Source organism: Neoarius graeffei, chromosome 8 (assembly GCF_027579695.1).
Source record: "Neoarius graeffei isolate fNeoGra1 chromosome 8, fNeoGra1.pri, whole genome shotgun sequence".
Taxonomy (NCBI): domain Eukaryota; kingdom Metazoa; phylum Chordata; class Actinopteri; order Siluriformes; family Ariidae; genus Neoarius; species Neoarius graeffei.
In genome coordinates this window covers 24418514-24440087 of record NC_083576.1, presented here as the reverse complement: position 1 = coordinate 24440087, position 21574 = coordinate 24418514, and the positions used below count along the sequence as shown (strand labels likewise).

At 42.9% G+C, this 21574-nt stretch overlaps 1 protein-coding gene across 2 annotated transcripts in view; it reads left to right on the top strand.

Annotated features, from left to right (window-relative positions):
• Nucleotides 1–21574, top strand: part of nlgn3a (neuroligin 3a) — a 424008-nt gene that overhangs the window by 391007 nt on the left and 11427 nt on the right. The window lies entirely within an intron of this gene.

Genomic DNA, 21574 nt, shown 5'->3' with positions numbered 1-21574 from the left:
AGATTTTCAGTTGGATTGCTAAAAAATAAAAAAAAAACTGCAAAAGGCTCTGAAAAGCCTCCAGACAAACATCTGTCTGGGCAAAGTCACACAGCTTAAGGGCACTCTACACTTCATATTTTAATTTCAGTTTCTGGCCACAAGAGTAGCATCATGAACAACATATTTTTATGAGGGTGTACTGCATGGAACACACTAGATTTGTCCAACAGAAATAATTCTTCATAGCCTTTAGGGAGGAAAAAACTGAAAATAAAATCCTCCTATTGAACATTTATATTATATAAGTCTATCTTGCAAAAAGAATACCTCTGTGACACACAGTCCTTTAAAACCTGACGAAACAATCCTGGCCTGGTGACCACATGAGTTATCTTGTTTCTATAACATTATTTTAGGATAGGGGGTTATGTGTGGATTATTAGGGCAGCACAGCTCAGACAATACTAAAGATTAAATAATTGACAAGCAAATCTCAGGTCTGTGAAGAAATTATTATGACCTCTAAGCCAATCTGCTTGTCAACCCTGCTGACCTCATCACACCTTGCCCAGGAACCTCGTGGTGCAATTTGCATTTGCCCCCAAGCAGGCAAAAGATTTGTCATGATCAACAGATCTGGTCATGCCAGCTGTTTTATAATGAGATGACCCAGATCCTGCCATTGCTATAAATCAGATATAGGTAATACATTAGTTTCATTATATAAACCTGCGTACTGTGTACTGAGTACATGTCAACAGCATATATCATTTCCCCAAACCTAAATTCCACTTTTTGCTTACAGATGTCTTGTCATTGCAATAGTAAAAGGGCATGAAAATAACCATTTGTAGTAGAAAGTAACATATTTTACAGAAAAAAATCAAGATTAAAAAAAAAAAATCAGCAGATAGACCTACCATATGCTAGTCACTTATCCTAATAGATTCTTGATATGAGAACCAAATATATTCAATTCATGTATATGATTGTCTGGAAATAGTGAGTTGTCTATTTTTTCTACAATGAATCAGCCATGCAGGGATTGTGCATTTTATTAAAAAGGGCCAAAAAAAATCTAAGAGACATGGGTTATGATATTATCATAACCCATGTCTCTTAGATTTTTTTGGCCCTTTTTCCAACCATGCTTTTAGCCTCATCATTTAAAAAAAAAAAAAACCTCCCCAGAAAACCACTGTTTTTTATAGTGATGGTTGTGTTGCTGTTGTATTCCCATCCAGCTGTTTTCACACTATTTTACACCACCATTCTTTTCAGTAGCTTTTGTCTACAGTAAAACACTGCCCATGCTGTTCTGAGTTTTCTTTTATCGTTTGCCTGTTTATTCTCCAAGGACACTGTTGTTTTTGTTATTTTCACTAGCCTGTCTTATTGACACACACACACACATACACACACCATATTATATATAAATAGTGTGTGTGTGTATGTATATATATGTATGTGTTAACTCATTATCTCTAGCCGCTTTATCCTGTTCTACAGGGTCGCAGGCAAGCTGGAGCCTATCCCAGCTGACTACAAGCGAAAGGCGGGGTACACCCTGGACAAGTCGCCAGGTCATCACAGGGCTGTGTGTTAACTGTAATCAGTTAATGTTAACTGATGTATGAGTGGGCAGGAATGAGAACCTGTCCACTCATGCATCAGTTAACATTAGTTTAATAATTCAGATTACACTATCAAAACAGCAATGACTTTTTTTTGAAATTTATCCTATTCATTGACACATCATTAGCACCTTAACTTTAATCTTTCCATCAAGTTGGCTCCAGTCTTCTGTAGTTATTTATTCAATTATAAAATATATCGTACTTGGAATGTATTTGCTTGGCTGAGAATTTAATTAGCAGCGCCTTCACTTAACACTGCATTATACATCTTCTACCTTGTCTTACTCTGACTCAAACCACATCTTTCACATGATGTAAGGTTGGTAAAATAAAAAATAATAAAAAAAAAAACACATCAAGACACTGCTGCATCTTAATGAGGAAAATTCTTGCAAGCCAGTGTGCTTAGACAAAGAGGAGACCACACTCATATGTCAGCTGACCCCATTACACCAGGCCAACCTGTTCTTTCCCAGGATTGGAGCTAATTACATCCTTCGTCTTCTGGCTTTGTCTCAGCAGAGACCACTGCCAGTCCCATTGCGATTTAAAAGGGCTCATGTATGGTTTGTGTAACTGCACCCATCTCTGTTTTCAATACCTCTCAGTTAAGCTCAGCTACTGATAGGAGAGTTGCCGCCAATATACTAATTAGCTTAGTCTAAGCTAACAAATTGGCTTGTTACAGAGTCTCTATTGATCTGGGAGCTATGCTGTAACCACAATACAATGATACAATTAGAAGTTTTCCATCTAAAAGTATATGGTATTCCACAGTACTACTAATCCTGATTTGTTCCTATACTGCTCTTATTTTTGCATCTTTTTCCTATTGCATAAGGTGACTTGTGAATGTGGGAGTCCTCTGCAAGTTGTGAGGATCTACCCACTGATGTGCAGGAGTAATAAAACACTAGGGATGCATACTATTATTTTCAGACCAAATACTGGTACATGATTTTTGGTACTCTTCAATACTGATAGTTACTTATACATAAGTAACTCAGTAAATAAGGAACATACTTAGTGTTAATCACAAAAAGGCATCACAGAACATTTTATTCTGCTCTCTTTATGTTTATCATTAATTCATGCATGTTCATGCGCTTAGACCAGTGTTTCTCAACGACTAGTCTAAGGCCATCTAGTGGGCCACAATTTTTTTTTCCAAGTTTGAAGCCAAATACTAAATAGTTCAGGATGTCGTAATGTCCCAAATCCAGTAGCTGGTTTGACGTACACCTTTCAAGTGGAATAAATACATTTGTGTGTAAATTAAGAAGAACAAGTCTTTATTATTGCCATGTCTCTCCTTTGCATTTAATCCCCCCCCGCATACACACACACACACGCACGCACAATGGACAGAATAAATAAATACGTTTGTGGGTAAATTATATGGATCTGCTGGAAGAGAGGATTGAGAATCGAGTGGCTGTGGTTTGTTTAGAACCAATACTAAAACTTCTAGCGTCCTAGCAACCATCGCAAAGACGCATACAAAGCCCAGAAATTCCTTTTTACCTGGGCAAAAACGATACAGGATTTATCTTGTAGTGTCCTGATCCCCAGATCTTTAACCCAGCCACATATAAAAAGTTGTACTCCTCCATGTTCTTCCAGTTTTTCATTTGTTTGTCCATGTCTGCAGCACCAGGTAGTCTGAGATGTTAGGAAACTCAATGGATAGATAATTTTCCAACTCATAACGAATGAATGAATAACTTTAAATCAACACGATAAGTTGATCAGCAGAGCTCGTGGGGTCGTGCATGTACAGATACAAATAATTACAAATGCAAAATACTAAAAATAAACAATCTTTAAAAAAATGAAATCTGTTGATTAACTGTTAATTATCTTCACATTAAGTTAATTAATAGTATGTATAACTATTGTCTTTGTATTTAGTTCTGGCTACAATACAATCAAAATTTATTCTACTAATGTCAAATTGAGCTAGTAAATTTTTCTTTCATAGGAAAAATCCTTCTTCGTTAGCATGTAAGAATCTAGTTTTTCCAGTTTTTCATCTGTTTGTCCATGTCTTTTAGTTCATCCCATTGAGTGGTTTCTATATCCACTTCTTTTGAGTGTACTTCTTGGTTTTAATAACTTGCTTGTTTGCTATACACAAACAATGCAATAAGTTATTGTGTTAACTGATCATACTCCACTGTTGGATCATTAATCCCTTTTGACTGAGAATGCCCTGCATGCGTAGTTTGGCTTCTGGCACATCCATACAGTTTTAAATACAATACATACAATAAAATTTTTTTTGTTTTTATTGCATTTATTTAATTCCTGGGCTCCCATCTGTAACAGGGAGTGATGTTGCATTCCATTAATACACATTACAATAGATTATTAGATTCTAATAAAGCAGATGAGCCAAAATAGTTGGGGCTCTTTTTTAATGGGCCCCGACTAGTTACAAGTATGAATAGGTGGGCCTCAAAGCAGAAAAGGTTGAGAACCCCTGATTTAGACTACTGGTCTTATTTTTTTTATAACAATTATTTTTAATGGAGTTCATTAACTAGCTACATTACTTATCTTGCATCAAGTAGGTTTTTTTTCCCTGTGGAGAAAAGCAGTCTTTGATTCACTTCGATTCAGTTGCTTCTGTACAGCAGTAAGTAAAGTAGGTTTTATTGTTTTCATTGAGTAGGAATCCCTCGTTATCAATGATCAATAGTGGCTGATTGTCAAAAAAACAATATGCTGTGTAAGAGCTGTTATTTTCACTCACATAGTGCTGTCTGTAGACATTTCTTTCTCATCTCACCAGTTTTGGTTGCTGTTGTGTGCTGCTAGCAATGGAATCATTATACTGAGTTTTAAGGTTAAGATATTTTACCAGTTTACTTGTTTTGTAGGAACATGCAGTAGCAGCTCTTCTTAATATTTCTGCAGAGCATAGTTTGCAATCTTTTGTGATTTGGTGTCATCATTAATTGTGAATATGTCCAGATCACTGTCATTTTGTGACATCCGTTCATTAGCATGGCAATGTACTGTAGGCTTATAATGTCACAGAGTATCATGTAGTATCTGAGCATCCCCCCCCCCCCAAGTATAAGTAAATCAGCATGGTACTGGAGCAGTATAACAGTATTAATGTCAGTGCAATCCTAAAAATTCTAAGATTCACTACTAAATTTTGCAAGCTGGCTTTCATTGGGTTAGAATAAAAGGTATATACACCTTTTATGTTAAAATGTACATGGTGCTTGTCTACATCCTGGATATTCTATTGAGAATAAGACAAGTTTATTGTTCTTCAGTAAGTTTGTTGTCCTTCAGTAAAGGTGTCTAACACCTAAATAAGGTTCATGTACCAGCATTTTCATAAATTTCAAATAAATAGTATAAATAGAGAGCATCTAGAGTGTAAACTTTGTCACATGGCTGTAAGATACAAAAAAAAAAAAAAAGTGTCAAACATTTTCTGAGGCTGAATCTCAAGTGTCAGGGATGCAGGTGACAGACAGATGTAAAAGCAGTAGAGTTTTTATTGCAGCAAAGTTGACAGACAAATCCAAATTGGTAATCAAAGAGAGAGTCGTTAAACAGGCAATGGCCAGGCAAGGCACAAACAGGATATCAAAGGCAAAAACAATAAGTAGTAATCAAAGTACAAACTGCGTCAAAAACCAAATAATCAGCACAAACAAGAAAGGCTTGGTAAGTCAGGCACGGGAACACTGAGCATTACTTCACAATGTCTTAGTCCTTAAATACACAGTGGTAATGAGGCTATGATCACGAACAGGTGTGAATGATTAGAATTCTGGAGACTTAGAGCGATGTGGTGCAGGATGGTTGTTGTAGGTTGCGGCAGCCATGTTTGAAGGCCACTGCGAACTTGGAACAGGTGCACATGTGACCAAAAGCCATTCTATCAGGCATATAATGCACTAATCAATGTATTTTACTTGATTATTCTGTATCATACCCTATATATTAAACAATCACAGTATATAGGAAAATATTTTGGCTTTGAATGTGAACATAATAGGTTTTACATGGATCATGGACAGAATGTGAAATCTTATACAAGCAAGAAGAAAGCAATACTGTGGGTAAACAAATGATATGATTGAGCTATTGCCTCCTAAACCTGATGGAAAAAGGACATTTGAGAAGAGAGCAGGAAATTGATATACTGAAGATTGCTGTACCATTCTTTTTGGTAGAGAAGTCATTGCAATAAGAGACATTATCAGGACATTTTAGTGGTGATTGCTTTTCACTGGCCTCTACCTATATGTTGCTGTTTGGTACAGATCATACATCAGCAGAAGCAGTTTGGCTATAGCTATATTATAGCACTTGGCAGTTGGAAAAAAAAAGTACAAGAACAGATTTGTTAGTCACAATGCCTGGTGGAAAAGTGCCAAATAGTGATGCTGGCTGACATGAGGACAGATGTAATAATACATAGTAGATGTCTTTCACTTACTCTGAGCAATCATTAGGGACCATAATGTTCATAATGTCTATGGTCCTATGATCTATAGTCCAGTAACATCAGAGCTACAAGCTGCTTCTAAAGGGGTGGAATCCAGAAAATGTCTGGAAGGAGAACATTTTTGAAAGACTATAATGCCGCTTTTCCACTACAAACGCGGCTGAGTCGGGCTGAGCCGTGCCGTGCTGAGTCGGGCTGAGCGGGGCTGTTGGAGTTGCATTTCGACTACAACCGCGCTGAACCGTGCTGGCTAGAAGTGGGTGGACACATTGGGTGGAGTTAGCGAAAGTGGGTGGACGTCGCGTGATGTCGTTAGGCGGCGCAAACAGTGACATCAGTGATCTTTTAAGCGGTAGTCTCACGACCCGAATAGTAAACAATAAACATGGAGGACATGGAGTCGTTAGTGTTGCTGGTCTTGGTGCTGTGGCTTGTTGTCACTGACAACGCGGACAGATACTGGCAAGAGCGTATAGATGAGGCGAGGCGCATAAGGCTTCAGAAATTCTCGTAATTCATAATTATTATTCTTCCGGGTTTACGGTGTTTACAGATCCCAGCGCGCTCGTGGGGCGTGTGTGGACACTCCTCCTCACCAATCAGTGCACAGGGGAGTGTCTGCTCACGCCCCCAGCCTCACTCGGCACGGCTTGGCTCGCTTCAGCCCCACTCCAAAACGGTGCGAGTTTTAGGGGCTAAGCAGGGCTGAAGCGAGCTGAGTCGTGCTGGTTTTTGGTAGTCGAAACGCGAGCCGTGTCGGGCTGAAGTGAGCTGAAGCGAGCTGAAGTGAGCTGAAAAAGGGTAGTGGAAAAGGGCCATAAGACACTGTGAGAAGGTGAAGCTGCTGGATAAGTTTGTTTTGAAGTTTTGTATGTTACAAATGTTATATTATAGTATTGCCACTCCCACATTGTCATGCTCATTTCATTTACATGGAGGCATTGTGATATTCTGAAGTCATAGTGGTGTTTGTTTCAAATAAGAAACATGCAACTGTGAATTAAACAAGTTCCACTCTGTTAACAGAGCAGCGTTCAAGCTTTCTGTTCAGTCACACAAGCATGTCTTGTGTTTCAAGTGTTCAGACATGTTCAGACCTTCAGTTCAGTTCTATGTCCTTAAATTAAGTGGCAACATTCTCTGCATGTTCTGTAACTGTAGCAGCATGGATGTAGACAAAATAAAGCTTGATGTAGTGCAGAACAGCAATGTTGGTGTTTACACCTAGCTGAAGAATTCAGAAACCTCACTTTTACAAGGATACTTATCACATAAGCACACGTTCACGATTGGTGTGCCTCAAACAGTTACTCTCATCCACGCACATCTGTGCACTGCGCGCACCACAAGGACTAATTACATGTACCTGTCCTGGATTATAGCACTATCAGAGCATGCTTATAAGGGCACTGCACTTAGACAGACTTTGCAAAGTATCGCTCAGTGCCTAGTGTCTTATCCTACCAAGCCTTTTGTTCATATTGTTATTCTGGTTCTTGACTTGCCTTTGTATTTTTGATTCTGTCTCTTGTCTCTGCCTCTTCTAGTCTGTTTGTGCCTCGCATGACCATTAGCTGTCATCTGTTTCTGCCTAATGTTTTGAATTGTATGCCTGCTTGTTGTTGTTTTTTTTAATAAACACGCTTCTTACACTTACATCTGTCTGCAGTCAACATTACTGACAGAATAATTCACCCTAACTATGGATGGAGCGGAAGAGAGCAGGCATGCTGCACAACGCCATCCCCAGGTTTCCATCCCTCAGTTCAGATCTGTTTTCTCCAGCAGCTAGGGTTGGACATATCTGCACCCTATGATGGAGTCTATCCAATGGATTTCTTCGACATTGTGAACTGTTTTACTCTGGCCTTGTGGAGCCCAGGCCTTCAGAGCACATCTGGGTGGGCGCATGATTTATTGTCTCACCGGACCAGCACGCCAAAGGGCTGAGTAACTAATCATTATTGAGCACCCATACCTCCAAAAGTCTTTTGGTGCTTTGTTAAAGTTCCTGTACCAAGCTCTAGGGAAGGAGGATCCCCAAGAATTTTTTTTTTTTTGAGAGGGGGGGCTGATAATCCTGAGGCTGATGCAGTGGCAGAGGGGGAGGCCTATGCTCCTGAGCTCCCTCCAGAGGCCAACCCAGCAGCAGATGGGTAGGACCCCACTCTAGAGCTCCCTCCAGAGGCCAACCCAGCAGCAGATGGGTAGGACCCCACTCTAGAGCTCCCTCCAGAGGCCAATGCAGCAGCAGACGACACAGCCCCCACTCCAGAGCTCGCTCCAGAGGCTGACAGGGTGACCTCCTCTCCAGATCTCCCTCCAGAGGCTGACAGGGTAACAGATGGGGAGGTCTATGCTCCAGAGCTCCCTCCAGAGGCTGACACAGCAGCAGATGATGTGGCCCCCGTTCCAGAGCTCACTCCATCGGTCAACAGGGTGGCCTCCTCTCCAGAGCTCACTCCAGAGTCAACAGGGCGGCCTCTGCCCCAGAGCCAATGCCAGAGGCCAACAGAGCAGCCTCCACTCCACAGCTCATTCCAGAGGCTGACAGAGATTGTCTTATTACAGGGGCCCATACCTCACCATCCACAGGCCATTTGGGCATTAGGGGCATCTAGCAGCTCCTCAGGGCTAATTACTGGTGGGCCCACATGTTCCTTGACATGCACAACTATGTCTTGTCCTGTGCTCAATGTGCCCGTGTCAGAATGCCAAAGCCCATGTCCACACCAAAGCCTGTCTCTGAGCCCCTGTCTGAGCATGAAGCCCCAACCATGCCAACACCAGAGCCCATGCCTATGCCAAAGCTCTGGGGGTCTCTGACCCCATGTCTGTGCATAAAGCCATGTCCATAAAGCCATGTCCATACCTATTCCTGAGTCTATGCTCATGTCCAAGTTAACACTAGAACCCTCATCCATGCCAAGTCCAAATCCATGCTAATGCCAGAGCCCATGCCAAGGTCAGAATCTAAGTCAGAGTACATGCCCATGTTTATGCCTTAGACCATGCCCATGCCTAAGTCTATGCCCATGTCAATGCCAGGATCCATGCCCAATGCTCAAGCCCAGGTCCATGCCTGAGTCCATGTCCATGCCAATGCTGAAGGAGAACAGCATGAGGGAGGTCTGGGAAGGTGTGAAAACCATCACAGGCCACAACACAAAGACCAGAGTCGTTGAGGGGACAGTGGAGAGGACGAACGAGCTGAATGACTTCAACCAGTTCAACCAGCCCACGTCCCCCCCACCCTCCCCCTCACTGCAACCATCTCTCCTTCTTCCCTCAACATACCTCCCCCCAGTCATCGCAGCAGCCCCCTCCTCCCCCACCTCAACACAGACTCCTCCATCCATCACTGCAGACCAGGTCAGAGGTCAACTGAGGAAGCTTTGCCCCAGGAAGGCAGCAGGCCCGGACAAGGTGTGTCCCCGACTACTGAAAACCTGTGCTGCTGAACTGGGTGAACCACTCCAACACATCTTCAACCTCAGCCTGCAGCTGGGGAGAGTGCCCACCCTCTGGGAGACATCATGCATCGTTCCAAGTCCCAAGAAGAACCGGCCCAGCGAGCTGAATGATTTCCAACAGGTGGCATTCACTTCACATCTGATGAAAACGTTGGAGCAGCTCTTCCTCAGCCTCCTCAGACCCCAAGTGCAACATGCCCAGGACTGTCTGCAGTTTGCATACCGGGCAGGTGTTGGTGTGGAAGACGCCATCCTCTACTTGCTACACCGAGCCCACTCGCATCTGGATAAGGGAAAATCGCACAGTGAGGATCCTCTTCTTGGACTTCTCGAGTGCCTTCAACACCATCCAGCCCCTTATGCTTCAGGACAAACTGAACAGGATGCGAGTGGACCCCTACCTGGTCACCTGGATCTCCAGCTACCTCACCAACAGGCTGCAGTACGTCAGGCTGAATGACATCATGTCTGACACAGTGATTAGCAGCACCGGAGCACCCCAGGGCACGGTGCTGGCCCCTCTTCTCTTCACCCTGTACACCACGGACTTCTACTACAACTCGGAGCTGTGTCACATTCAGAAGTTCGCCGATGACACAGCCATCATGGGGTGTATCAGGGACAACAGAGAGGAGGAGTATAGGAGCCTGGTGAGGGACTTTGCCATCTGGTGCAACAGGAACCATCTGCAGCTCAACACGTTGAAGACCAAGGAGCTGGTCATTGACTTTGGGAGGTCCAGACCAAGGTCACGACCAGTTCTGATCGAGGGAGTCGAGGTGGAGGCTGTGGATTCCTACAAGTACCTCAGGCTGTGGCTGGACAGCAAGCTGGACTGGACTTGCAACACCAACCACTTGTACAGGAATGGACAGAGCAGGCTATACTTCCTGAGAAGGCTGCGGTCCTTTAACATCTTCAGGAAACTCCTGTGGATGTTCTATCAGTCTGTGGTCGCCAGTGTCCTGTTTTACACCGTGGTGTGCTGGGGGGCAGCACATCCAAGAAGGACACATCCAGGCTGGACAAACTGATCTGGCAGGCCAGCTCTGTGTTCGGCGTGAAGCTGGACTCTCTGGTGACGGTGGCAGAGAAGAGGACTATAGACAAACTACTGAACATCATGGACAATGCCAGTCACCCTCTGCACACAGTCATCAGCAACCAGAGGAGCCTGTTCAGTGACAGAATGCCCCTTTCCAAGTGCAGGACTAACAGACTTAAAAACTCCTTTGTCCCTCACACCATCAGACTGTACAACTCCTCTCTGGGGGGGGGGGAGGGGTAACAGGAGGACAGAGGATGGGAAGGAGCAGTAACCTAGCCTGACAAAAAGCAATACTGGACAATGTGCAATATAAATGTGCAATATCTCTCCTGCTGGACTTCTTTTTCCCCCATATCTTATTCTTTTTTATATTTGTATATATAAATAATTTAATTTATCTAGAAGTTTTCTCTATTTTCTATTCTCTGTTTATCCTGTAATGATGCTGCTGGAATTTTAATTTCCCTGAGGGAACCCTCACAAAGGGATCAATAAAGTTCTATCTAATCTAAATCTAATCTAATGCCTGAGTCCATGCCCATGTTCCAGTTCATGCCCCTGCCAATGCTTAATTCCATGCCCAAATCTATGCCTAAGCCCATGTCTGGGCCTATGGCTGAGCCCATGCCCATGTCTGAAGCTATGTCAGAGCCCATGTTTATGCCCAAGTCTATGCCTGAGCCTAAAGGCCAATTTATGCTGACAACCCAGTCCTCGCAGATGGCGTCGCAGATGGCGTCTGCGTAGCCCCCCCCTTCGCAGACGCTCTGCACGCACGTCCCAAAAATTGTGACCACCGCAGAAGCCTTGCAGACAGCGTCGCAGACAAGAGGGCTCTGATTGGTCCACTCTACATCCGCTGTACACGCACTTCCGCTTCCCTACTTTCCCGGTTTTTGTTTTCACGACCGCCATTTTTAAAAACACGAGCGAAGATGGAGCAGCACGAAGAGCGGTTGATTGAGGAAGTGAGGAAGTACGTACATCTATACGACTCCAGTTCTAGTCATTATAAGTAACCGGAGGATAAACACTCCACTAACCACACCCACCAACTACTCCTAGCGATTTCGCGATTTTGCGCCCCCTTGCGTTGTGGCGGTGAATAACATCGCGCACGCCTATTACTCCCCGCTCAACGATAAATTACAACTGTCTGCGAAAAGCTATCTGCGAAAGCCTTGTCGCAAGAGCATGCAGAGGCCCTAAGTCCACGTCTGTGCCTGAACCCATGTCTGAGTCCATGACTGAGTCCCTGACCATGCTCATGCCCATGTCTACGTCCAAGTCTAAATCCCTGTCCATTCCAGAGTCCACATTCTTGACTAAACCCATGTCCTGGCAGGAATCCAAGCCTCCACCTACCATACAGTACTGTCATGGCCCAGTGCCAAGTCAAGCTTGAACCCAAGCCTCCACCTGCATCCACGCTCCCTTACCAAGCCCAACCGGAACCCAGACCTCTGCCTAAACCCACGTCTTTCCAAAGCTCTGAGGGAACTTTGTCCAGTGACAGGTCCTCATTGCCGGGGCTGACCAAGGAGGTTTTTAGTTCCCGGAGGGAACTCTTGGAGGGTTGTCATGTCAGTGCGTGTCTGTGATTGACGCACCTCGAATGGTTACTTTCGTCCATGCACATCTGTACGCTAGGGTTATGACTGCGAAAGTGTTTTCAAAATTTCTACTTTCACATTTTTACTTTCCTAGATTAGAGCACGATCAGCACGCACTTATAGGGATGCTGAACTTACACAGACTTTGCAAAGTATTGCTCAGTGCCTTAGTGTCTGACCCTCCAAAGACTTTTGTTCATATTGTTATTCTGGTTTTTGACTTGCTTTTGTATTTTAGATTCTGCCTTTTGTCTCTGCCTCTTCTAGTCTGTTTGTGCCTCACATGACCATTGCCTGTCTTCTGGTTCTAATTCTGCCTAATGTTTTGGATTGTATGCCTGCTTGTTGTTTTTTTAATAAACATGCTTCCTGCACTTACACCCATGTGCAGTCAACATTACTGACAATACCACAGGTTCTTTCAGCATGTTCTTTCAAACTTATTGACCCTTGGGGCCTTGGTTATTGATGCACTATGAAGTAAGGAAGGGTGAATTGAATAAGCCACATTTAAAATGCTTTTGACTCTCTAGCACCATCTCATATTCATTTCTATCATTTGTCTTGTGCCCGTACACACTGACAGAGGAACTTTTTTTCCCTCTGTTCCTCATTAACAGCACTGATTTCTGATATGTCCTGTGTGTGTTGGAATTCGACAGTCTGAGTGGATCAGGCTGTAAGAGACATTTCTTCTGTGAATGAAACTATCACATCTAGTGTGTCGCAGCTCAGCTTGACTTGTGGCAAATGTTCATGGGTTGCACCTCCACAGGAAACCATGTAATCTGACCAAGGTCTCCTGGGACCACTAAGTGTGAAAAGTGAGAATGACATTGTATTTGATTGGATATTCGAGGAAATCACAGATGCCAATCAACTACCAGATTTATGAGTGGGATGTGTCATGTGACATGGCTGACTCTAGACATAACCATTTTCATGTTTTCAAATAAACATGACAAATTATGATTAAAATCATAATTGTATTATGTTTAGTGACAATAAGTACACATTTACAGTCCAAAAGCATGTAGAGGGGTTGTGTATGTCTATTTACATAAATATGGCTGAGATTGCTATTAATCAGGAAGAGGATAAGGGTACCAGTGCTAAATGATGCAAAAGGGTTGGGTTTGACTGAATACAATATCAAGAGGTGTGTTTAATCAAATCAGTTCCCCTCATTCACTTTAAGAAACTACTGCTAAAGCCACACAAACACACCTCATACCACCCTTCTTGTCAGGTCCTAAGTCCACCACTAACTAAAGAAATTCCACTCAATTTGTTCCCCAGATGACTGGGTCAGAAAGGTAGAGACTAACTGCTACCTTTATTTTATGCTTTTTATAGCATTATATTCAGTTTCACTTGGCACCAAGAGAGATGTTTGCACATCTTGGTGAAATCACCTTCCAACACCATTCCAATGCCTTGTCAAACATTGGTGGATTAGTGTCTGTGGGCAGCCTCAGTCCACCAAGGCCTGAGGCCTATACCCCCTGGCACACTGTGTGATGCTTCCTGATTGGTGGATGGCTGGGTGATCACTGACACATGGAGAATCTGACCCACTTGCATTTAGGGCAGTCATCCCAGCCTTCTTCAAACAGACCGGTCCAGGTCCCATCCCAGATGTCTGGGCATTAGCTGTGGCACTCTGGAAAAGAGACATGAGGGTAGGAGGATTTAGATGGGTGACATGCAAGAAACATCAGCTCTTCCATCTCTTGGCCAGTCCTGCAGTGGGCTCCTCCTTCAATGAAGTGGAGGTGATGGAGCTTGTGCTCCCTAGGCTTGTGAATGCACACATATGGTTCTCTGCCAGATAGATTGTCTCTCTCTCTCTCATTATCTGTAGCCGCTTTATCCTTCTACAGGGTCGCAGGCAAGCTGGAGCCTATCCCAGCTGACTACGGGCGAAAGGCGGGGTACACCCTGGACAAGTCGCCAGGTCATCACAGGGCCGACACATAGACACAAACAACCATTCACACTCACATTCACACCTACGGTCAATTTAGAGTCACCAGTTAACCTAACCTGCATGTCTTTGGACTGTGGGGGAAACCGGAGCACCCGGAGGAAACCCACGCGGACACGGGGAGAACATGCAAACTCCACACAGAAAGGCCCTCGCCGGCCCCGGGGCTCGAACCAGGACCTTCTTGCTGTGAGGCGACAGCGCTAACCACTACACCACCATGCAGCCCAGATAGATTGTATTATCCCTAAATTTAGGCTGGTGACACTGGAGGCATGTGGCTGTTCCAATCCAGTGTCAGGTGATGAACTGCTCCAGCTTCACTTGTTCAGCAAACTTCTCTAGCTCCTTGGGGTCATGACCATATGAAAGAGTTGAGCCTCAGAGCAAGGGCAAAGATCCCCTTCTTCCACAGAGGCATCAACTTTGTCCTTCATGGGTCAATTCCACCTGCTCCAGGACAGTTCTTTTCACTGCTAGGTTGTCCAACTGGCTTTCAGTTAGCAGGCTATGTGCAGTCAGTTCATTTTCCTAGTCAACAGAGCTTGGATCCAGAAGCCCCACTCATACAAGGGAAATTAACTAGCCAAGGCTGTACCCTCAAACATATGGAAGTATTTTGTGTCGTCTCGACTTACAATTAAGAGGATATTTATATAATTTGTGTACTCACTAGCACTTTAATAGGAACTTGTTCATTTTAAGATTCCTGTTCTTGTCTGGCAGGAGTGGAACTCAATGCAGCCTTCTGCTGTTGTAGAAGATGCTTTTCTGCTCATCACAGTTGTAATGAGTGATTATATAAGTTGCTACAGTATATCCTTCCTGGCAGCTCAAACCAATCTGCCCATGTTCCTCTGACCTATTATCAACAAGGCATTTCCACCCACAGAACTGTCACTCGCACAATGTTTTTTTTTTTTAACACCATCCTGTGCAAACTCTAGAGACTGTTGTGTGTGAAAACCCCAGGAGATCAGCAGTTTACTCAAACACTCAAACCAGTCCATCTGGCACTAAAACCCATACCACAGTGAAAGTCACAGAGATCACAATTTTTCCCATTCTAATGTTTGAAGTGAAAATTAACTGAAGCTCTTGATTTGTATCTGCATGATTTTATGCATTATGCTGCTGTAAAGGAATTGGCTAATTAAAACGTGTATAGGTATACCTAATAAAGTGGCCAGTGAGTACACATACTGTACATGCAATTTTACATTATAAACTTCTCTCTTGGCCGCACGGTGGTGTAGTGGTTAGCACTGTCGCCTCACAGCAAGAAGGTTCTGGGTTCAAACCCAGTGGCCAACAGGGGCCTTTCTGTGTGGAGTTTGCATGTTCTCCGTGTTTGCATGGGTTTCCTCTGGGTGCTCTGGTTTCCCCCACAGTCCAAAGACATAGAGGTTAGGTTAATTGGTGACTCTAAATGGACCATAGGTGTGAATGTAATTTGTTGTTTGTCTCTATGTGTCAGCCCTGTGATGATTTGGTGACTTATCCATGGTGTACCTTGTCTCTTGCCCACAGTCAGCTGGGATAGGGGCCCGCTTGCCCACGACCCTGTACATAAGCGGTTATGGATAATGGATGGATGGAACTTCTCTCTTCATACAGAGAATGCTCTTGATTCTCTACATACACTGAAAATGTATAACCCATAAAAAAGTTATTCAGTTGTCTCTCTGGAGGAATTCTTAAACATAAACAAAATACAATCCTACAATGTTTCCCTATTAGACTTGTTTCCAAGTAGAATGCTTTGTTGAACTCTAAGAACCCTTATGGGCCCTTAAAAATCCCTTGTAAAAACTCAGATCTTTTTTCTAAGAATGTCCTAACAATATCAAATAGCATTAAGACCAAACACGTTTAATGGTTTGAAAAATTAGTTTCTCTGCAAAACTTGATCTCTGCCAGCCCTGTATATTAACAATTACATATCACAGGAGAATTAAAACTGTGCTTTAATCTGCTTTACATCAGCTATAAGTGATAAACATTTGTACACTTTTACAATTATATAGAGACAAATAGTGAAGACCCACAAAACTGTGTTGAATGAGAAACAAGCAGCTTATAATGCTTTGCTTGAGGTCACAAAAATCCATGGTTCTATGTTTATGCATTTTTTGACCAAAGTGAGAAAGAAAGAAAAAAATCCCATTGCATCTGTGGATTTTGAATATCGCACCCACATACTTGTTCCTAAGTAGCAAAGTGAAAATGAGGGTTAGTAGGGTGTCTGACAGAATGCTGTCTGTCCCTTGTTTCACTCATACACACCCTCTCACACAGTCCACTTCCGCTTCGCTATTGACACTGTCGCAATCAGCTGGCATGTGCATGCACATAATTAGATAAGCCATGTGCACTGCTTCCTAATGCCACAAATCAGATTAGGCCATCGATTCAACAGAGAGTTGGTGAATTATTCATCTTCGCTTAGGGCACCACACCTAAAGCAAGATCCACAAAGAAAAGCCTAATGTGAAAAATACTCCTAAACATCAAAGCTGCCTGGCTATGCATCTTGCTGCAGCTTTCCCCAAGTAACTGTCATGACAAGGATGTCATTGCTGACCTGAATTCAGCCTGACCAGCTCCCCAAAAACACCATGCATGCATTGCACTACACATGCAGTCATTGCACAGTCAGTTAGGCTGATTATTACTGGCAAGAATGTGTGGTATATATTGACATGGCACGCTTTCCTATTAACCGAGATTGCCCCAGGTTCAGACTGTGGCTCAGGCACACAGGGTCTGCTGCAAGAATTTATAAAGTCACTGATTCTGCAGCCTTCACTGATGTCCGGCTCTCTGGCATGTTGGAGGATCAATATGACCTTACCACGGCCGCCTGCTCCTTGGAAACTTAATTACTGAGATTCAGCTACAAAGTCATCATAGCTTGTCTGCCAGTATTCAACAAAGATTATTACTAGCCTAATAAAATGGGCTATTTATGGGCTACACTACTGATATCTCATCTCACTGGAGGATTTCACTTCAGCAATATCAATTTAAAGTTCTGGCCTGAAAATGCAAAAAAAAAAAAAATTGACAGCATTAAACTAAAAATGAAAATATGTCATTTTCTTGGCTGGTTTTAGAGGGTTTTTTCCCCCCTTCCTCCCTTCTTTTTGTGTTGCTGCAAGCAAACAGGTGCCCACATCTTTGAGGAGCGGGAGGGAAAAAAAAGCCCCTAGGCTTGTAAAACACATCACCATGCCATATTTTTCTTCAGAGGTGAATCATCTTTCCAAAGCTTGATTGGATGCTCAGTGCAGCTTGTGCCTTGATTCTGTTGATTAAACTCCAAATGTGAGCATGATGGAGGTGGGGATGAGATCATGCCACACTGTGGCACTTCACCACACTTCATACTGTATCCCCACTTCTCCATTCCACTCACATCCAGGCTACATGACAGGAAGGAGACCTGTGCTTGGTCTGGAATGCCATATGTTAATACAGTTAGTAAATCAATAGTGCCACAAAAAGGGAACTGAAGGCCACCTTGCACCCAAGCGCCAGGCTCCTCCAGTGTGGATGCGGAAACAGTGTCCCCTGGAGGCGAGTAGGTGTTAGTGTGTCCGTCAAGCTCCTCTGCTTGAGGCACCCCATGTTTTATTGTCATGATTAATACGGTCCACTTTCTATCAGTGCACTCACTGTCAATGCACACTGTGCTGTTTCTCCAAAGCAATTAGCCAAGAGCCTGCATCACTGTTTTTTTTTTATCAAAAACAAGCCGCTACCTGAAGAACACACTGAAACATGCTGATTTATTCATTTGTATTTACTCTAAAAGCTTCTGCTCTTTTTTTTCCATGCAGAGTTGAAGATGCATTGGGCTTTCTTTAAACTTGGCATACTGAACACACTGGAGACACCATGCCTGTCAGATATTTTGCTTGTTGAACCTACAGACAGAAGAGTAATAGAAAATGACAATTGGAATTAATAATGCATTATATTCATGTGTTAGGCATACAGACAGCATTCACTCGGCACTCACTGATCTCTGAAGTAGGGATGAAGGTACCAGTCTCGGGTTTGGTTTGTTGATTGGTACCTTCGTGTGTTAGAGAGTGATATTTAGGTCATGCTGTTATGGCATGTGAAGGAAGTTATGACTTTGAGCAGGAAAATGCCTGACAGGATTAGTATTAAGTGAAAAAATGTTGACATGGGAGAAGGGTATCTGTGGGGGGAGGGGGGTTGAGTGCAGTGTGTAACTTAAGACTCATCAGCATTATAAACTCATATCAGCATCTTTCATATCACTTATGTCTTAAAATAATGGAGATAACTTGGGCTACTGTCAGTGTGGAATTTAGCATGTTCTTTCCATATCTGCTTCCCATGGATTTCATCTGGGTTCTCCAGTTTCATCCCAAAACCATGCCAGTTGGTGCATTAACTACACTAAATTGCCCCAAGCTGTGGATGTGTATGAAAGTGTATGCATAGTACTGTGCAATTGACTGGTTTCCTATCCAGGGTGTATTTTCACCTTGCTCCCAGTGTTCCTGGGATAGACTCCAGATCCACTTGACCCTGATCAGAGTGCCAATAAAGTAGTTACTGAAGAAATTTCTCAAAAGTTGGGTCAGTTGTTTTTTTTAGCATGGGATCAATAGGATGTACATAATCTCTGTGCCATAAATATTTAATTAATCAATACACCGTTTTGAAGTTTTCAGCTCCTTGTCAGGGTGCAGGCACTTACGGATGCAGGCGCAGGGGAGAAGCAAACTGTAGACTAGAATCATGGTCAAAGAGACAGGCTGAGGTCGGTCAATCGGCAAATGGAGAAATGGAGGCAAGACTAAGGCAGCTGGGCCATAGAAGGTTCACGCTGCACGCTGCATGCTGCACGCTGCACGCTACACGTTCACGTGAAGAACCGGACCCTGGGCCATTAAACTTCATGCTTGGATGTTCACGTGTTGCGTCTGTTCTACTTTGACCAAGTAACCAACAATATGGACTCTTCGGATGACGACGATTGCCTCATTCTGCTTTTACTGAGACAGAGGAAGAGAAAAAGGAACAGAATTTGGAGCCGAGAACACTTCCTTCTGAGAGAAACCCGTGGTGAATTTCACCGAACATTCTATAATCTGCTTGACAATCCCGATGAAGAACTATTTTTCAATTATACCATTCAATTATATTTTTTCTGAAGTTTTCCCCTGAAAGCATAGCGTTATCTCCCTAGACCCGTTCTGATTGGCTGGCGCGGCGGTGACCGCATGCATTGACTGGAATTTCCGTCTTCACGCCTAGAAAAAAGTGTGCATGTTCATTTCATGCTTCACGCGTGAAGTGTGCAGTGTGCAGCGTGCAACGTGAACGCCGTTCTATGGCCCAGAGCAAGTCATGCTACGTTTGTCCACTTTTCTTTACACGCGTGCAGCGTGCAGCGTGAACCTTCTATGGCCCAGCAGCCTAAGAGACAAGGTCAGGGAGACCGTAAACAAAGGTCAAATAGCGAGTTGGCAGGCAGACCATAAACAGCTCAGTATGACAGAAGATAAACACTGAACAGTACTTCACAGTGAATGAGAGTGGGGTTTAAGTAGAGGAGCTGATTAAGGCAGAAATGAATAACAGGTGTACTTAATAGGCTGGAGACAGAGGGTGCTGTGGTTTGTGGGAAGTGTAGTTCATGTCGGCCATGTTTAGAGGCTGTTTCAAGCGTAAGCTCTCAACATTGTTACTGACACTCGTTTAGTCTCTATTATAGGTCTCCTAGTATTGACCATGTTCTATACAATTTCACATGTCAGAATTCTACAACCCAAAATCAGAAAAAGTTAGGATATGTTGAAATTCAAATTAAAACTGAAAACAATTTCTAAATAATCTTTGACATGTATTACACTCAAAACAGTACAACAGCACATTATTTGAGCTTTTACTCATGAATTTTGTTTGTTTCAAAATAAACACGTCAATTTTGATTCTTGAAACACATTTTTTTTTAAAGTTGGAATGGTAAAGCATTTGTAATACTTTGTAATATTGCCATTCCTTCTCACAACACTTAAAAGATGTTTAGGGACTGAAGACACCAAATGATGATACGTTTCAGGTGTTATTTGTCCCATTCTTCCTGAAAACACGTCTTAAGGTGTGCAACAGTACAGGGTCATTGTTGTCATGTTTCTTGTTTCAAAATTCACCACACATTCTATATTAGGGACAGAGGGGACAGGCACCCTCTTCTTCCTCAGTCATGCCTTAATGTGTGCAGAATGTGGTTTTGCATTGTCTTGTTGAAATATCCCTGGAAAAGATGTCATCTTGAAGGCAGCATATGTTGCTCCAAAATCTCAATGTACTTTTCTGCATTAATGCTGCCATCACAGAAGTGGAAGTTACCTTTGCTTAAAGGTACGGACACAACCCCATACCATCACAGACTCTGGCTTTTGGATTTGTTGCTGGTAACAGTCTAGCTGGTCCTTTTTGTCTTTGGTCCAGAGGACCTGGAATACTGATTCATCACACTTCCACTGTATGATAGTCCATCCCAGATACATCTGAACCCAGAGAAGTCGACAGTGCTTCTGGACACAGTTAACATAAGGCTTCCTTTTTGCACAATAAAAGTGTTAACTGCCATTTGTGGATGTAACTCTGTACTGTAGTGCTGGACACAGGTTTGTCAAAGTAATCCTGAGCCCATGTGGTTATATCACCTATACATGAATGATGGGTCTTGATGCAGTGCCATCTGAGGGATCAGAGATCACGGATGTTCAGCTTAGGCTTGTGCCCTTGCCCTTTACGCACCAAAATTCCTCAAGATTCCTTGAATCATTTAATGATATTATGTAATGTAGAGGGTGAAATGTCCAAATCCCTTCATAGCTTTCTTTAAATAACATTGTTTTTAAAGATTTCACATTTAATTTTCTCTAATTTTAATAAAAACATTAATTTTCTCACGCATTTGTTGACAAACTGGAGATCCTCTGCCCATCTTTGCTCCTCAAAAATGAGGTTTTTCCTGACTACTGATTTTGTACAAAATCATGATTACAGTCACCTGTTGACATTAGCTGTTTCAAATCATATCATTATTTAATTGTTTTACGTCATTTCTAGCCCTAAATTCTTCCTATCCAAAATTTTTTGGAATGTGTTGCAGGCCTGAAATGCAGGAATGGATGTACATTAAAAATGAAATGAAGTTGACCAGACAAAACATGAAATAGCTTGGGTTCATACTGTCTGCAATGAAATACAAGTCAAAGAAAATTTAGAAATCACTGCTTTCTTTTTTTCCACACTGTCCCTCCTTTCAATGATTTGGGCTGTAAGAAACCTTCCTAAATGT